The sequence below is a fragment of the Lissotriton helveticus genome, chromosome 8 (genome assembly GCF_964261635.1).
Source record: "Lissotriton helveticus chromosome 8, aLisHel1.1, whole genome shotgun sequence".
Classification (NCBI taxonomy): domain Eukaryota; kingdom Metazoa; phylum Chordata; class Amphibia; order Caudata; family Salamandridae; genus Lissotriton; species Lissotriton helveticus.
In genome coordinates, this window is record NC_136069.1 from 1,541,277,022 (window position 1) to 1,541,292,422 (window position 15,401).

The following is a 15,401-nucleotide window of genomic DNA, read 5'->3' on the forward strand; positions in this document are numbered from 1 at the left end:
ATTTCTGTTGTACAAAGTCTTGCTGATAAAGTGCTATCCTTACCAAATGAGCTTAGGACCCATGTAAGAGCTCATCTAGAAGAGTCACGCTCTTGTATTCCCTGGCCAGACAGGCCATGCAAATTTGGAAGAATGCCAAGCACCTGGTAGACAGCTGTACTCCAGCACACTTACAGCAATGTCCTCAGGGCTGTGATCAGGGGCTGCTTAGATTTGCGTATTCCACCCTATTTTGTGACATTGAGCTCCCTTGTTGAATTTGCTTTAGTCAGCCAAGATGTGGCTGTTGACTCAATTTCAAAGCAGCTTTGGGCCGTTCAAGTGGCTGGTGAATAGCACTTTCTCTTTGTACGCTTTAAAGGTCTAAAGAGTTCTTCATAGGTACTGCTCTGTATGGATTGTTCAAAGATCTGTTGGAAATGCTTATAATGGGATAAATAAATTGAGGGCATGCCTTTTCGGTACCAAACTTGCATGGCTGTCTGGCTTGTGGAAGGTGCTGCAAATGCAAGTCAGGATGGCTGAGTGGTCTAAGGCGCTGCGTTCAGGACGCAGTCTCTTCTGGAGGCGTGGGTTCAAATCCCACTTCTGACAAACCTGTGTTTAATCTTCTTTTTTCTTGAGGGAGAAAATCAGATCATTTCCCTCACATGGGCTTATATGGTTGTCTTTTTGGAAAAGTGCAGTGAGTTTTTTTCTTGCTATAGCCACTTATGGCCGAAGATGTGTGTTTTTTTTGTTCACACTATCTTTCTCACTATGTAGATGGACAAGCAACATGTGGTCAGGATGGCCGAGTGGTCTAAGGCGCTGCGTTAAGGCCGCAGTCTCTCCTGGAGGCGTGGGTTCGAATCCCACTTCTGACAAAACTTTAAGTCCATTTTGTCTCTGCGTTCCTTCAGAATCTCAGCTAAAAATTGGCAGTGCATATAATATCTGAATAAGTACCAAACTTCAGTTTCAACTGCAAATGAATTTGCCCAATTCTGTCTTCAAGCTCGTATAATATTCTTCTAGCACTAGTGGTGTTTTATGTGTTTTTTGGGGGGTGCCTAAAAAATCCCTTTTATTGAAGAAATGGCTTACATTCAGTCTTGTGATATTTTTGGTTTCCAATAAGTAGATTTTTAATTTTATGTAACCTCATTTTCTAATGATCCATTCAAGAGATGTTTCCACTATGAAATGAAGAGCAAGGGGAAACAGCACAAATGATAGAGCCAGTGAGTGAGATGGGGTGTTGAGGAAGGAGAGAATGAAACAAAGACAGAGTGAGTGAACGGCAGGTAGGCATAGAAGAGGAGACTAGAAGTGAAGGTGACTTGCTTTTCCCTGCTCTTGACCTCCCACCCATCTCAAACCAATCACAAACATACCTTCTATGCAACGTTGGTATGCAGAACTTCACTCCTCAGCCAGTGAGGGTGAGTCCCAAGCCAGGGGCTAGAGAGCAAAAGAATGGATGTGCTCAGACGTTCCTTGCTAGGGACAGTTGATCTGAAACAAGGCCTGCTCTCTTGTTTCCAGCAAGGATCTAGAAATTCTGCATGAATCTGCAAGGCACATTGACAGCATAAATTTGGATAAACTGCCCCACCTTCTGCCTTCCTACTTCCTGAGCAGTAGTTGTTTGTGTATAAAGAGAGAAGTCGCAGGCAAGATAATTTTGTGAGTAGGATACAGAACCCTAAATAGCTGGTGAGAGGTATAAGTTATTCTAAAAGCATAAAAACAGTACACCTGTGAAATGAAATGCTTTCATATGTGATCTTCTGTGTTTATTGTCCTGTGCAAAAAGTTGCACCTTGTGTTTGAAGGTTGAAATTATTTCAAGCTTGCATGGAAGCAGAAATTTCTGAGTGACTTTTATACATTTCTTAGGACTCTTCACTGTCAGGATGGCCGAGTGGGCTAAGGCGCTGTGTATAGGCTGCAGTCTCCTCTGGAGGCGTGGGTTCGAATCCCACTTCTGAAATGACTTTTGGAGATATAATCTTCTTCATCAGGATAACATCTGATGGAAGTTGCATCTCTTCGTCTTCACCTGGGACGTTATTCCGTCCTCGTCTAGTCAAGAGAGCTTGGGTTTCTCATATATTTCTGTTTTACAAAGTCTTGCTGATAAAGTGCAATCCTTACCAAATGAGCTTATGACCCATGTAAGAGCTCATCTAGAAGAGTCATTCTCTTGTATTCCCTGGCCAGACAGGCCATACACATTTGGAAGAATGCCAAGCACATGGTAGACAACTGGACTCCAGCACACTTACAGCAATTTCCTCAGGGCAGTGATCAGGGGCTACTTAGATTTGCGAATTCCACCCTATGTTGTGACATTGAGATCCCTTGTTGAATTTGCTTTAGTCAGCCAAGATGTGGCTGTTGACTCAATTTCAAAGCAGCTTTGGGCCGTTCAAGTGGCTGGTGAATAGCACTTTCTCTTTGTACGCTTTAAAGGTCTAAAGAGTTCTTCATAGGTACTGCTCTGTATGGATTGTTCAAAGATCTGTTGGAAATGCTTATAATGGGATAAATAAATTGAGGGCATGCCTTTTCGGTACCAAACTTGCATGGCTGTCTGGCTTGTGGAAGGTGCTGCAAAAGCAAGTCAGGATGGCTGAGTGGTCTAAGGCGCTGCGTTCAGGATGCAGTCTCTTCTGGAGGCGTGGGTTCAAATCCCACTTCTGACAAACCTGTGTTTAATCTTCTATTTTCTTGAGGGAGAAAATCAGATAATTTCCCTCACATGGGCTTATATGGTTGTCTTTTTGGAAAAGTGCAGTGAGTTTTTTTCTTGCTATAGCCACTTATGGCCTAAGATGTGTGTTTTTTTTGTTCACACTATCTTTCTCACTATGTAGATGGACAAGCAACATGTGGTCAGGATGGCCGAGTGGTCTAAGGCGCTGCGTTAAGGCCGCAGTCTCTCCTGGAGGCGTGGGTTCGAATCCCACTTCTGACAAAACTTTATGTCCATTTTGTCTCTGCGTTCCTTCAGAATCTCAGCTAAAAATTGGCAGTGCATATAATATCTGAATAAGTACCAAACTTCAGTTTCAACTGCAAATGAATTTGCCCAATTCTGTCTTCAAGCTCGTATAATATTCTTCTAGCACTAGTGGTGTTTTATGTGTTTTTTGGGGGGTGCCTAAAAAATCCCTTTTATTGAAGAAATGGCTTACATTCAGTCTTGTGATATTTTTGGTTTCCAATAAGTAGATTTTTAATTTTATGTAACCTCATTTTCTAATGATCCATTCAAGAGATGTTTCCACTATGAAATGAAGAGCAAGGGGAAAGAGCACAAATGATAGAGCGAGTGAGTGAGATGGGGTGTTGAGGAAGGAGAGAATGAAACAAAGACAGAGTGAGTGAACGGCAGGTAGGCATAGAAGAGGAGACTAGAAGTGAAAGTGACTTGCTTTTCCCTGCTCTTGACCTCCCACCCATCTCAAACCAATCACAAACATACCTTCTATGCAACGTTGGTATGCAGAACTTCACTCCTCAGGCAGTGAGGGTGAGTCCCAAGCCAGGGGCTAGAGAGCAAAAGAATGGATGTGCTCAGACGTTCCTTGCTAGGGACAGTTGATCTGAAACAAGGCCTGCTCTCTTGTTTCAAGCAAGGATCTAGAAATTCTGCATGAATGTGCAAGGCACATTGCCAGCATAAATCTGCATAAACTGCCCCACCTTCTGCCTTCCTACTTCCTGAGCAGTAGTTGTTTGTGTATAGAGAGAAAGGTCGCAGGCAAGGTAATTTTGTGAGTAGGATACAGAACCCTAAATAGCTGGTGAGAGGTATAAGTTATTCTAAAAGCATAAAAACAGTACACCTGTGAAATGAAATGCTTTCATATGTGATCTTCTGTGTTTATTGTCCTGTGCAAAAAGTTGCACCTTGTGTTTGAAGGTTGAAATTATTTCAAGCTTGCATGGACGCAGAAATTTCTGAGTGACTTTTATACATTTCTTAGGACTCTTCACTGTCAGGATGGCCGAGTGGTCTAAGGCGCTGTGTTTAGGCTGCAGTCTCCTCTGGAGGCGTGGGATCGAATCCCACTTCTGAAATGACTTTTGGAGATATAATCTTCTTCATCAGGATAACATCTGATGGAAGTTGCATCTGTTCGTCTTCACCTGGGACGTTATTCCGTCCTCGTCTAGTCAAGAGAGCTTGGGTTTCTCATATATTTCTGTTGTACAAAGTCTTGCTGATAAAGTGCAATCCTTACCAAATGAGCTTAGGACCCATGTAAGAGCTCATCTAGAAGAGTCATGCTCTTGTATTCCCTGGCCAGACAGGCCATGCAAATTTGGAAGAATGCCAAGCACCTGGTAGACAGCTGTACTCCAGCACACTTACAGCAATGTCGGCTGTGATCAGGGGCTGCTTAGATTTGCGTATTCCACCCTATGTTGTGACATTGAGCTCCCTTGTTGAATTTGCTTTAGTCAGCCAAGATGTGGCTGTTGACTCAATTTCAAAGTAGCTTTGGGCCGTTCAAGTGGCTGGTGAATAGCACTTTCTCTTTGTACGCTTTAAAGGTCTAAAGAGTTCTTCATAGGTACTGCTCTGTATGGATTGTTCAAAGATCTGTTGGAAATGCTTATAATGGGATAAATAAATTGAGGGCATGCCTTTCGGTACCCCACTTGCATGGCTGTCTGGCTTGTGGAAGGTGCTGCAAATGCAAGTCAGGATGGCCGAGTGGTCTAAGGCGCTGCGTTCAGGTCGCAGTCTCTTCTGGAGGCGTGGGTTCAAATCCCACTTCTGACAAACCTGTGTTTAATCTTCTTTTTTCTTGAGGGAGAAAATCAGATCATTTCCCTCACATGGGCTTATATGGTTGTCTTTTTGGAAAAGTGCAGTGAGTTTTTTTCTTGCTATAGCCACTTATGGCCTAAGATGTGTGTTTTTTTTGTTCACACTATCTTTCTCACTATGTAGATGGACAAGCAACATGTGGTCAGGATGGCCGAGTGGTCTAAGGCGCTGCGTTAAGGCCGCAGTCTCTCCTGGAGGCGTGGGTTCGAATCCCACTTCTGACAAAACTTTATGTCCATTTTGTCTCTGCGTTCCTTCAGATTCTCAGCTAAAAATTGGCAGTGCATATAATATCTGAATAAGTACCAAACTTCAGTGTCAACTGCAAATGAATTTGCCCAATTCTGTCTTCAAGCTCGTATAATATTCTTCTAGCACTAGTGGTGTTTTATGTGTTTTTTGGGGGGTGCCTAAAAAATCCCTTTTATTGAAGAAATGGCTTACATTCAGTCTTGTGATATTTTTGGTTTCCAATAAGTAGATTTTTAATTTTATGTAACCTCATTTTCTAATGATCCATTCAAGAGATGTTTCCACTATGAAATGAAGAGCAAGGGGAAAGAGCACAAATGATAGAGCCAGTGAGTGAGATGGGGTGTTGAGAAAGGAGAGAATGAAACAAAGACAGAGTGAGTGAACGGCAGGTAGGCATAGAAGAGGAGACTAGAAGTGAAGGTGACTTGCTTTTCCCTGCTCTTGACCTCCCACCCATCTCAAACCAATCACAAACATACCTTCTATGCAACGTTGGTATGCAGAACTTCACTCCTCAGCCAGTGAGGGTGAGTCCCAAGCCAGGGGCTAGAGAGCAAAAGAATGGATGTGCTCAGACGTTCCTTGCTAGGGACAGTTGATCTGAAACAAGGCCTGCTCTCTTGTTTCCAGCAAGGATCTAGAAATTCTGCATGAATCTGCAAGGCACATTGACAGCATAAATTTGCATAAACTGCCCCACCTTCTGCCTTCCTACTTCCTGAGCAATAGTTGTTTGTGTATAAAGAGAGAGGTCGCAGGCAAGATAATTTTGTGAGTAGGATACAGAACCCTAACTAGCTGGTGAGAGGTATAAGTTATTCTAAAAGCATAAAAACAGTACACCTGTGAAATGAAATGCTTTCATATGTGATCTTCTGTGTTTATTGTCCTGTGCAAAAAGTTGCACCTTGTGTTTGAAGGTTGAAATTATTTCAAGCCTGCATGGACGCAGAAATTTCTGAGTGACTTTTATACATTTCTTAGGACTCTTCACTGTCAGGATGGCCGAGTGGTCTAAGGCGCTGTGTATAGGCTGCAGTCTCCTCTGGAGGCGTGGGTTCGAATCCCACTTCTGAAATGACTTTTGGAGATATAATCTTCTTCATCAGGATAACATCTGATGGAAGTTGCATCTCTTCGTCTTCACCTGGGACGTTATTCCGTCCTCGTCTAGTCAAGAGAGCTTGGGTTTCTCATATATTTCTGTTTTACAAAGTCTTGCTGATAAAGTGCAATCCTTACCAAATGAGCTTAGGACCCATGTAAGAGCTCATCTAGAAGAGTCATGCTCTTGTATTCCCTGGCCAGACAGGCCATGCAAATTTGGAAGAATGCCAAGCACCTGGTAGACAGCTGTACTCCAGCACACTTACAGCAATGTCCTCAGGGCTGTGATCAGGGGCTGCTTAGATTTGTGTATTCCACCCTATGTTGTGACATTGAGCTCCCTTGTTGAATTTGCTTTAGTCAGCCAAGATGTGGCTGTTGACTCAATTTCAAAGCAGCTTTGGGCCGTTCAAGTGGCTGGTGAATAGCACTTTCTCTTTGTACTCATTAAAGGTCTAAAGAGTTCTTCATAGGTACTGCTCTGTATGGATTGTTCAAAGATCTGTTGGAAATGCTTATAATGGGATAAATAAATTGAGGGCATGCCTTTTCCGTACCCCACTTGCATGGCTGTCTGGCTTGTGGAAGGTGCTGCAATTGCAAGTCAGGATGGCCGAGTGGTCTAAGGCGCTGCGTTCAGATCGCAGTCTCTTCTGGAGGCGTGGGTTCAAATCCCACTTCTGACAACCCTGTGTTTAATCTTCTTTTTTCTTGAGGGAGAAAATCAGATCATTTCCCTCACATGGGCTTATATGGTTGTCTTTTTGGAAAAGTGCAGTGAGTTTTTTTTCTTGCTATAGCCACTCATGGCCTAAGATGTGTGTTTTTTTTTGTTCACACTATCTTTCTCACTATGTAGATGAACAAGCAACATGTGGTCAGGATGGCCGAGTGGGCTAAGGCGCTGCGTTAAGGCCGCAGTCTCTCCTGGAGACGTGGGTTCGAATCCCATTTCTGACAAAACTTTAAGTCCATTTTGTCTCTGCGTTCCTTCAGAATCTCAGCTAAAAATTGGCAGTGCATATAATATCTGAATAAGTACCAAACTTCAGTTTCAACTGCAAATGAATTTGCCCAATTCTGTCTTCAAGCTCGTATAATATTCTTCTAGCACTAGTGGTGTTTTATGTGTTTTTTGGGGGGTGCCTAAAATATCCCTTTTATTGAAGAAATGGCTTACATTCAGTCTTGTGATATTTTTGGTTTCCAATAAGTAGATTTTTAATTTTATGTAACCTCATTTTCTAATGATCCATTCAAGAGATGTTTCCACTATGAAATGAAGAGCAAGGGGAAAGAGCACAAATGATAGAGCCAGTGAGTGAGATGGGGTGTTGAGGAAGGAGAGAATGAAACAAAGACAGAGTGAGTGAACGGCAGGTAGGCATAGAAGAGGAGACTAGAAGTGAAGGTGACTTGCTTTTCCCTGCTCTTGACCTCCCACCCATCTCAAACCAATCACAAACATACCTTCTATTCAACGTTGGAATGCAGAACTTCACTCCTCAGCCAGTGAGGGTGAGTCCCAAGCCAGGGGCTAGAGAGCAAAAGAATGGATGTGCTCAGACGTTCCTTGCTAGGGACAGTTGATCTGAAACAAGGCCTGCTCTCTTGTTTCCAGCAAGGATCTAGAAATTCTGCATGAATCTGCAAGGCACATTGACAGCATAAATTTGCATAAACTGCCCCACCTTCTGCCTTCCTACTTCCTGAGCAGTAGTTGTTTGTGTATAAAGAGAGAGGTCGCAGGCAAGGTAATTTTGTGAGTAGGATACAGAACCCTAAATAGCTGGTGAGAGGTATAAGTTATTCTAAAAGCATAAAAACAGTACACCTGTGAAATGAAATGCTTTCATATGTGATCTTCTGTGTTTATTGTCCTGTGCAAAAATTTGCACCTTGTGTTTGAAGGTTGAAATTATTTCAAACTTGCATGGACGCAGAAATTTCTGAGTGACTTTTATACATTTCTTAGGACTCTCCACTGTCAGGATGGCCGAGTGGTCTAAGGCGCTGTGTTTAGGCCACGGTCTCCTCTGGAGGCGTGGGTTTGAATCCCACTTCTGACATGACTTTTGGAGATATAATCTTCTTCATCAGGATAACATCTGATGGAAGTTGCATCTGTTCGTCTTCACCTGGGACGTTATTCCGTCCTCGTCTAGTCAAGAGAGCTTGGGTTTCTCATATATTTCTGTTGTACAAAGTCTTGCTGATAAAGTGCTATCCTTACCAAATGAGCTTAGGACCCATGTAAGAGCTCATCTAGAAGAGTCACGCTCTTGTATTCCCTGGCCAGACAGGCCATGCAAATTTGGAAGAATGCCAAGCACCTGGTAGACAGCTGTACTCCAGCACACTTACAGCAATGTCCTCAGGGCTGTGATCAGGGGCTGCTTAGATTTGCGTATTCCACCCTATTTTGTGACATTGAGCTCCCTTGTTGAATTTGCTTTAGTCAGCCAAGATGTGGCTGTTGACTCAATTTCAAAGCAGCTTTGGGCCGTTCAAGTGGCTGGTGAATAGCACTTTCTCTTTGTACGCTTTAAAGGTCTAAAGAGTTCTTCATAGGTACTGCTCTGTATGGATTGTTCAAAGATCTGTTGGAAATGCTTATAATGGGATAAATAAATTGAGGGCATGCCTTTTCGGTACCAAACTTGCATGGCTGTCTGGCTTGTGGAAGGTGCTGCAAATGCAAGTCAGGATGGCTGAGTGGTCTAAGGCGCTGCGTTCAGGACGCAGTCTCTTCTGGAGGCGTGGGTTCAAATCCCACTTCTGACAAACCTGTGTTTAATCTTCTTTTTTCTTGAGGGAGAAAATCAGATCATTTCCCTCACATGGGCTTATATGGTTGTCTTTTTGGAAAAGTGCAGTGAGTTTTTTTCTTGCTATAGCCACTTATGGCCGAAGATGTGTGTTTTTTTTGTTCACACTATCTTTCTCACTATGTAGATGGACAAGCAACATGTGGTCAGGATGGCCGAGTGGTCTAAGGCGCTGCGTTAAGGCCGCAGTCTCTCCTGGAGGCGTGGGTTCGAATCCCACTTCTGACAAAACTTTAAGTCCATTTTGTCTCTGCGTTCCTTCAGAATCTCAGCTAAAAATTGGCAGTGCATATAATATCTGAATAAGTACCAAACTTCAGTTTCAACTGCAAATGAATTTGCCCAATTCTGTCTTCAAGCTCGTATAATATTCTTCTAGCACTAGTGGTGTTTTATGTGTTTTTTGGGGGGTGCCTAAAAAATCCCTTTTATTGAAGAAATGGCTTACATTCAGTCTTGTGATATTTTTGGTTTCCAATAAGTAGATTTTTAATTTTATGTAACCTCATTTTCTAATGATCCATTCAAGAGATGTTTCCACTATGAAATGAAGAGCAAGGGGAAAGAGCACAAATGATAGAGCCAGTGAGTGAGATGGGGTGTTGAGGAAGGAGAGAATGAAACAAAGACAGAGTGAGTGAACGGCAGGTAGGCATAGAAGAGGAGACTAGAAGTGAAGGTGACTTGCTTTTCCCTGCTCTTGACCTCCCACCCATCTCAAACCAATCACAAACATACCTTCTATGCAACGTTGGTATGCAGAACTTCACTCCTCAGCCAGTGAGGGTGAGTCCCAAGCCAGGGGCTAGAGAGCAAAAGAATGGATGTGCTCAGACGTTCCTTGCTAGGGACAGTTGATCTGAAACAAGGCCTGCTCTCTTGTTTCCAGCAAGGATCTAGAAATTCTGCATGAATCTGCAAGGCACATTGACAGCATAAATTTGGATAAACTGCCCCACCTTCTGCCTTCCTACTTCCTGAGCAGTAGTTGTTTGTGTATAAAGAGAGAAGTCGCAGGCAAGATAATTTTGTGAGTAGGATACAGAACCCTAAATAGCTGGTGAGAGGTATAAGTTATTCTAAAAGCATAAAAACAGTACACCTGTGAAATGAAATGCTTTCATATGTGATCTTCTGTGTTTATTGTCCTGTGCAAAAAGTTGCACCTTGTGTTTGAAGGTTGAAATTATTTCAAGCTTGCATGGAAGCAGAAATTTCTGAGTGACTTTTATACATTTCTTAGGACTCTTCACTGTCAGGATGGCCGAGTGGTCTAAGGCGCTGTGTATAGGCTGCAGTCTCCTCTGGAGGCGTGGGTTCGAATCCCACTTCTGAAATGACTTTTGGAGATATAATCTTCTTCATCAGGATAACATCTGATGGAAGTTGCATCTCTTCGTCTTCACCTGGGACGTTATTCCGTCCTCGTCTAGTCAAGAGAGCTTGGGTTTCTCATATATTTCTGTTTTACAAAGTCTTGCTGATAAAGTGCAATCCTTACCAAATGAGCTTATGACCCATGTAAGAGCTCATCTAGAAGAGTCATTCTCTTGTATTCCCTGGCCAGACAGGCCATACACATTTGGAAGAATGCCAAGCACATGGTAGACAACTGGACTCCAGCACACTTACAGCAATTTCCTCAGGGCAGTGATCAGGGGCTACTTAGATTTGCGAATTCCACCCTATGTTGTGACATTGAGATCCCTTGTTGAATTTGCTTTAGTCAGCCAAGATGTGGCTGTTGACTCAATTTCAAAGCAGCTTTGGGCCGTTCAAGTGGCTGGTGAATAGCACTTTCTCTTTGTACGCTTTAAAGGTCTAAAGAGTTCTTCATAGGTACTGCTCTGTATGGATTGTTCAAAGATCTGTTGGAAATGCTTATAATGGGATAAATAAATTGAGGGCATGCCTTTTCGGTACCAAACTTGCATGGCTGTCTGGCTTGTGGAAGGTGCTGCAAAAGCAAGTCAGGATGGCTGAGTGGTCTAAGGCGCTGCGTTCAGGATGCAGTCTCTTCTGGAGGCGTGGGTTCAAATCCCACTTCTGACAAACCTGTGTTTAATCTTCTATTTTCTTGAGGGAGAAAATCAGATAATTTCCCTCACATGGGCTTATATGGTTGTCTTTTTGGAAAAGTGCAGTGAGTTTTTTTCTTGCTATAGCCACTTATGGCCTAAGATGTGTGTTTTTTTTGTTCACACTATCTTTCTCACTATGTAGATGGACAAGCAACATGTGGTCAGGATGGCCGAGTGGTCTAAGGCGCTGCGTTAAGGCCGCAGTCTCTCCTGGAGGCGTGGGTTCGAATCCCACTTCTGACAAAACTTTATGTCCATTTTGTCTCTGCGTTCCTTCAGAATCTCAGCTAAAAATTGGCAGTGCATATAATATCTGAATAAGTACCAAACTTCAGTTTCAACTGCAAATGAATTTGCCCAATTCTGTCTTCAAGCTCGTATAATATTCTTCTAGCACTAGTGGTGTTTTATGTGTTTTTTGGGGGGTGCCTAAAAAATCCCTTTTATTGAAGAAATGGCTTACATTCAGTCTTGTGATATTTTTGGTTTCCAATAAGTAGATTTTTAATTTTATGTAACCTCATTTTCTAATGATCCATTCAAGAGATGTTTCCACTATGAAATGAAGAGCAAGGGGAAAGAGCACAAATGATAGAGCGAGTGAGTGAGATGGGGTGTTGAGGAAGGAGAGAATGAAACAAAGACAGAGTGAGTGAACGGCAGGTAGGCATAGAAGAGGAGACTAGAAGTGAAAGTGACTTGCTTTTCCCTGCTCTTGACCTCCCACCCATCTCAAACCAATCACAAACATACCTTCTATGCAACGTTGGTATGCAGAACTTCACTCCTCAGCCAGTGAGGGTGAGTCCCAAGCCAGGGGCTAGAGAGCAAAAGAATGGATGTGCTCAGACGTTCCTTGCTAGGGACAGTTGATCTGAAACAAGGCCTGCTCTCTTGTTTCCAGCAAGGATCTAGAAATTCTGCATGAATCTGCAAGGCACATTGACAGCATAAATTTGCATAAACTGCCCCACCTTCTGCCTTCCTACTTCCTGAGCAATAGTTGTTTGTGTATAAAGAGAGAGGTCGCAGGCAAGATAATTTTGTGAGTAGGATACAGAACCCTAACTAGCTGGTGAGAGGTATAAGTTATTCTAAAAGCATAAAAACAGTACACCTGTGAAATGAAATGCTTTCATATGTGATCTTCTGTGTTTATTGTCCTGTGCAAAAAGTTGCACCTTGTGTTTGAAGGTTGAAATTATTTCAAGCCTGCATGGACGCAGAAATTTCTGAGTGACTTTTATACATTTCTTAGGACTCTTCACTGTCAGGATGGCCGAGTGGTCTAAGGCGCTGTGTATAGGCTGCAGTCTCCTCTGGAGGCGTGGGTTCGAATCCCACTTCTGAAATGACTTTTGGAGATATAATCTTCTTCATCAGGATAACATCTGATGGAAGTTGCATCTCTTCGTCTTCACCTGGGACGTTATTCCGTCCTCGTCTAGTCAAGAGAGCTTGGGTTTCTCATATATTTCTGTTTTACAAAGTCTTGCTGATAAAGTGCAATCCTTACCAAATGAGCTTAGGACCCATGTAAGAGCTCATCTAGAAGAGTCATGCTCTTGTATTCCCTGGCCAGACAGGCCATGCAAATTTGGAAGAATGCCAAGCACCTGGTAGACAGCTGTACTCCAGCACACTTACAGCAATGTCCTCAGGGCTGTGATCAGGGGCTGCTTAGATTTGTGTATTCCACCCTATGTTGTGACATTGAGCTCCCTTGTTGAATTTGCTTTAGTCAGCCAAGATGTGGCTGTTGACTCAATTTCAAAGCAGCTTTGGGCCGTTCAAGTGGCTGGTGAATAGCACTTTCTCTTTGTACTCATTAAAGGTCTAAAGAGTTCTTCATAGGTACTGCTCTGTATGGATTGTTCAAAGATCTGTTGGAAATGCTTATAATGGGATAAATAAATTGAGGGCATGCCTTTTCCGTACCCCACTTGCATGGCTGTCTGGCTTGTGGAAGGTGCTGCAATTGCAAGTCAGGATGGCCGAGTGGTCTAAGGCGCTGCGTTCAGGTCGCAGTCTCTTCTGGAGGCGTGGGTTCAAAACCCACTTCTGACAACCCTGTGTTTAATCTTCTTTTTTCTTGAGGGAGAAAATCAGATCATTTCCCTCACATGGGCTTATATGGTTGTCTTTTTGGAAAAGTGCAGTGAGTTTTTTTCTTGCTATAGCCACTTATGGCCTAAGATGTGTGTTTTTTTTGTTCACACTATCTTTCTCACTATGTAGATGGGCAAGCAACATGTGGTCAGGATGGCCGAGTGGTCTAAGGCGCTGCGTTAAGGCCGCAGTCTCTCCTGGAGGCGTGGGTTTGAATCCCACTTCTGACAAAACTTTAAGTCCATTTTGTCTCTGCGTTCCTTCAGAATCTCAGCTAAAAATTGGCAGTGCATATAATATCTGAATAAGTACCAAACTTCAGTTTCAACTGCAAATGAATTTGCCCAATTCTGTCTTCAAGCTCGTATAATATTCTTCTAGCACTAGTGGTGTTTTATGTGTTTTTTGGGGGGTGCCTAAAATATCCCTTTTATTGAAGAAATGGCTTACATTCAGTCTTGTGATATTTTTGGTTTCCAATAAGTAGATTTTTAATTTTATGTAACCTCATTTTCTAATGATCCATTCAAGAGATGTTTCCACTATGAAATGAAGAGCAAGGGGAAAGAGCACAAATGATAGAGCCAGTGAGTGAGATGGGGTGTTGAGGAAGGAGAGAATGAAACAAAGACAGAGTGAGTGAACGGCAGGTAGGCATAGAAGAGGAGACTAGAAGTGAAGGTGACTTGCTTTTCCCTGCTCTTGACCTCCCACCCATCTCAAACCAATCACAAACATACCTTCTATTCAACGTTGGAATGCAGAACTTCACTCCTCAGCCAGTGAGGGTGAGTCCCAAGCCAGGGGCTAGAGAGCAAAAGAATGGATGTGCTCAGACGTTCCTTGCTAGGGACAGTTGATCTGAAACAAGGCCTGCTCTCTTGTTTCCAGCAAGGATCTAGAAATTCTGCATGAATCTGCAAGGCACATTGACAGCATAAATTTGCATAAACTGCCCCACCTTCTGCCTTCCTACTTCCTGAGCAGTAGTTGTTTGTGTATAAAGAGAGAGGTCGCAGGCAAGGTAATTTTGTGAGTAGGATACAGAACCCTAAATAGCTGGTGAGAGGTATAAGTTATTCTAAAAGCATAAAAACAGTACACCTGTGAAATGAAATGCTTTCATATGTGATCTTCTGTGTTTATTGTCCTGTGCAAAAAGTTGCACCTTGTGTTTGAAGGTTGAAATTATTTCAAACTTGCATGGACGCAGAAATTTCTGAGTGACTTTTATACATTTCTTAGGACTCTCCACTGTCAGGATGGCCGAGTGGTCTAAGGCGCTGTGTTTAGGCCACGGTCTCCTCTGGAGGCGTGGGTTTGAATCCCACTTCTGACATGACTTTTGGAGATATAATCTTCTTCATCAGGATAACATCTGATGGAAGTTGCATCTGTTCGTCTTCACCTGGGACGGTATTCCGTCCTCGTCTAGTCAAGAGAGCTTGGGTTTCTCATATATTTCTGTTGTACAAAGTCTTGCTGATAAAGTGCTATCCTTACCAAATGAGCTTAGGACCCATGTAAGAGCTCATCTAGAAGAGTCACGCTCTTGTATTCCCTGGCCAGACAGGCCATGCAAATTTGGAAGAATGCCAAGCACCTGGTAGACAGCTGTACTCCAGCACACTTACAGCAATGTCCTCAGGGCTGTGATCAGGGGCTGCTTAGATTTGCGTATTCCACCCTATTTTGTGACATTGAGCTCCCTTGTTGAATTTGCTTTAGTCAGCCAAGATGTGGCTGTTGACTCAATTTCAAAGCAGCTTTGGGCCGTTCAAGTGGCTGGTGAATAGCACTTTCTCTTTGTACGCTTTAAAGGTCTAAAGAGTTCTTCATAGGTACTGCTCTGTATGGATTGTTCAAAGATCTGTTGGAAATGCTTATAATGGGATAAATAAATTGAGGGCATGCCTTTTCGGTACCAAACTTGCATGGCTGTCTGGCTTGTGGAAGGTGCTGCAAATGCAAGTCAGGATGGCTGAGTGGTCTAAGGCGCTGCGTTCAGGACGCAGTCTCTTCTGGAGGCGTGGGTTCAAATCCCACTTCTGACAAACCTGTGTTTAATCTTCTTTTTTCTTGAGGGAGAAAATCAGATCATTTCCCTCACATGGGCTTATATGGTTGTCTTTTTGGAAAAGTGCAGTGAGTTTTTTTCTTGCTATAGCCACTTATGGCCGAAGATGTGTGTTT

At 43.0% G+C, this 15,401-nt stretch overlaps 17 non-coding genes across 17 annotated transcripts; all 17 read left to right on the forward strand.

Annotated features, from left to right (window-relative positions):
- Nucleotides 1-511: 511 nt before the first annotated feature.
- On the forward strand, nt 512-594 carry TRNAL-CAG (transfer RNA leucine (anticodon CAG)). The gene has a single exon. It is a non-coding gene; the product is annotated as a tRNA-Leu (tRNA).
- Nucleotides 595-783: 189 nt separating this feature from the next.
- On the forward strand, nt 784-866 carry TRNAL-AAG (transfer RNA leucine (anticodon AAG)). Its single transcript has one exon. It is a non-coding gene; the product is annotated as a tRNA-Leu (tRNA).
- Nucleotides 867-2,607: 1,741 nt separating this feature from the next.
- On the forward strand, nt 2,608-2,690 carry TRNAL-CAG (transfer RNA leucine (anticodon CAG)). The gene has a single exon. It is a non-coding gene; the product is annotated as a tRNA-Leu (tRNA).
- A 189-nt stretch (nt 2,691-2,879) lies between these two features.
- TRNAL-AAG (transfer RNA leucine (anticodon AAG)) lies at nt 2,880-2,962 on the forward strand. Its single transcript has one exon. It is a non-coding gene; the product is annotated as a tRNA-Leu (tRNA).
- A 1,735-nt stretch (nt 2,963-4,697) lies between these two features.
- TRNAL-CAG (transfer RNA leucine (anticodon CAG)) lies at nt 4,698-4,780 on the forward strand. Its single transcript has one exon. It is a non-coding gene; the product is annotated as a tRNA-Leu (tRNA).
- Nucleotides 4,781-4,969: 189 nt separating this feature from the next.
- On the forward strand, nt 4,970-5,052 carry TRNAL-AAG (transfer RNA leucine (anticodon AAG)). Its single transcript has one exon. It is a non-coding gene; the product is annotated as a tRNA-Leu (tRNA).
- Nucleotides 5,053-6,793: 1,741 nt separating this feature from the next.
- TRNAL-CAG (transfer RNA leucine (anticodon CAG)) lies at nt 6,794-6,876 on the forward strand. The gene has a single exon. It is a non-coding gene; the product is annotated as a tRNA-Leu (tRNA).
- A 191-nt stretch (nt 6,877-7,067) lies between these two features.
- On the forward strand, nt 7,068-7,150 carry TRNAL-AAG (transfer RNA leucine (anticodon AAG)). The gene has a single exon. It is a non-coding gene; the product is annotated as a tRNA-Leu (tRNA).
- A 1,026-nt stretch (nt 7,151-8,176) lies between these two features.
- On the forward strand, nt 8,177-8,259 carry TRNAL-UAG (transfer RNA leucine (anticodon UAG)). The gene has a single exon. It is a non-coding gene; the product is annotated as a tRNA-Leu (tRNA).
- A 632-nt stretch (nt 8,260-8,891) lies between these two features.
- TRNAL-CAG (transfer RNA leucine (anticodon CAG)) lies at nt 8,892-8,974 on the forward strand. The gene has a single exon. It is a non-coding gene; the product is annotated as a tRNA-Leu (tRNA).
- A 189-nt stretch (nt 8,975-9,163) lies between these two features.
- On the forward strand, nt 9,164-9,246 carry TRNAL-AAG (transfer RNA leucine (anticodon AAG)). The gene has a single exon. It is a non-coding gene; the product is annotated as a tRNA-Leu (tRNA).
- Nucleotides 9,247-10,987: 1,741 nt separating this feature from the next.
- TRNAL-CAG (transfer RNA leucine (anticodon CAG)) lies at nt 10,988-11,070 on the forward strand. The gene has a single exon. It is a non-coding gene; the product is annotated as a tRNA-Leu (tRNA).
- Nucleotides 11,071-11,259: 189 nt separating this feature from the next.
- TRNAL-AAG (transfer RNA leucine (anticodon AAG)) lies at nt 11,260-11,342 on the forward strand. The gene has a single exon. It is a non-coding gene; the product is annotated as a tRNA-Leu (tRNA).
- A 1,741-nt stretch (nt 11,343-13,083) lies between these two features.
- Nucleotides 13,084-13,166, forward strand: TRNAL-CAG (transfer RNA leucine (anticodon CAG)). The gene has a single exon. It is a non-coding gene; the product is annotated as a tRNA-Leu (tRNA).
- A 189-nt stretch (nt 13,167-13,355) lies between these two features.
- Nucleotides 13,356-13,438, forward strand: TRNAL-AAG (transfer RNA leucine (anticodon AAG)). The gene has a single exon. It is a non-coding gene; the product is annotated as a tRNA-Leu (tRNA).
- Nucleotides 13,439-14,464: 1,026 nt separating this feature from the next.
- On the forward strand, nt 14,465-14,547 carry TRNAL-UAG (transfer RNA leucine (anticodon UAG)). Its single transcript has one exon. It is a non-coding gene; the product is annotated as a tRNA-Leu (tRNA).
- Nucleotides 14,548-15,179: 632 nt separating this feature from the next.
- Nucleotides 15,180-15,262, forward strand: TRNAL-CAG (transfer RNA leucine (anticodon CAG)). Its single transcript has one exon. It is a non-coding gene; the product is annotated as a tRNA-Leu (tRNA).
- Nucleotides 15,263-15,401: the final 139 nt, after the last annotated feature.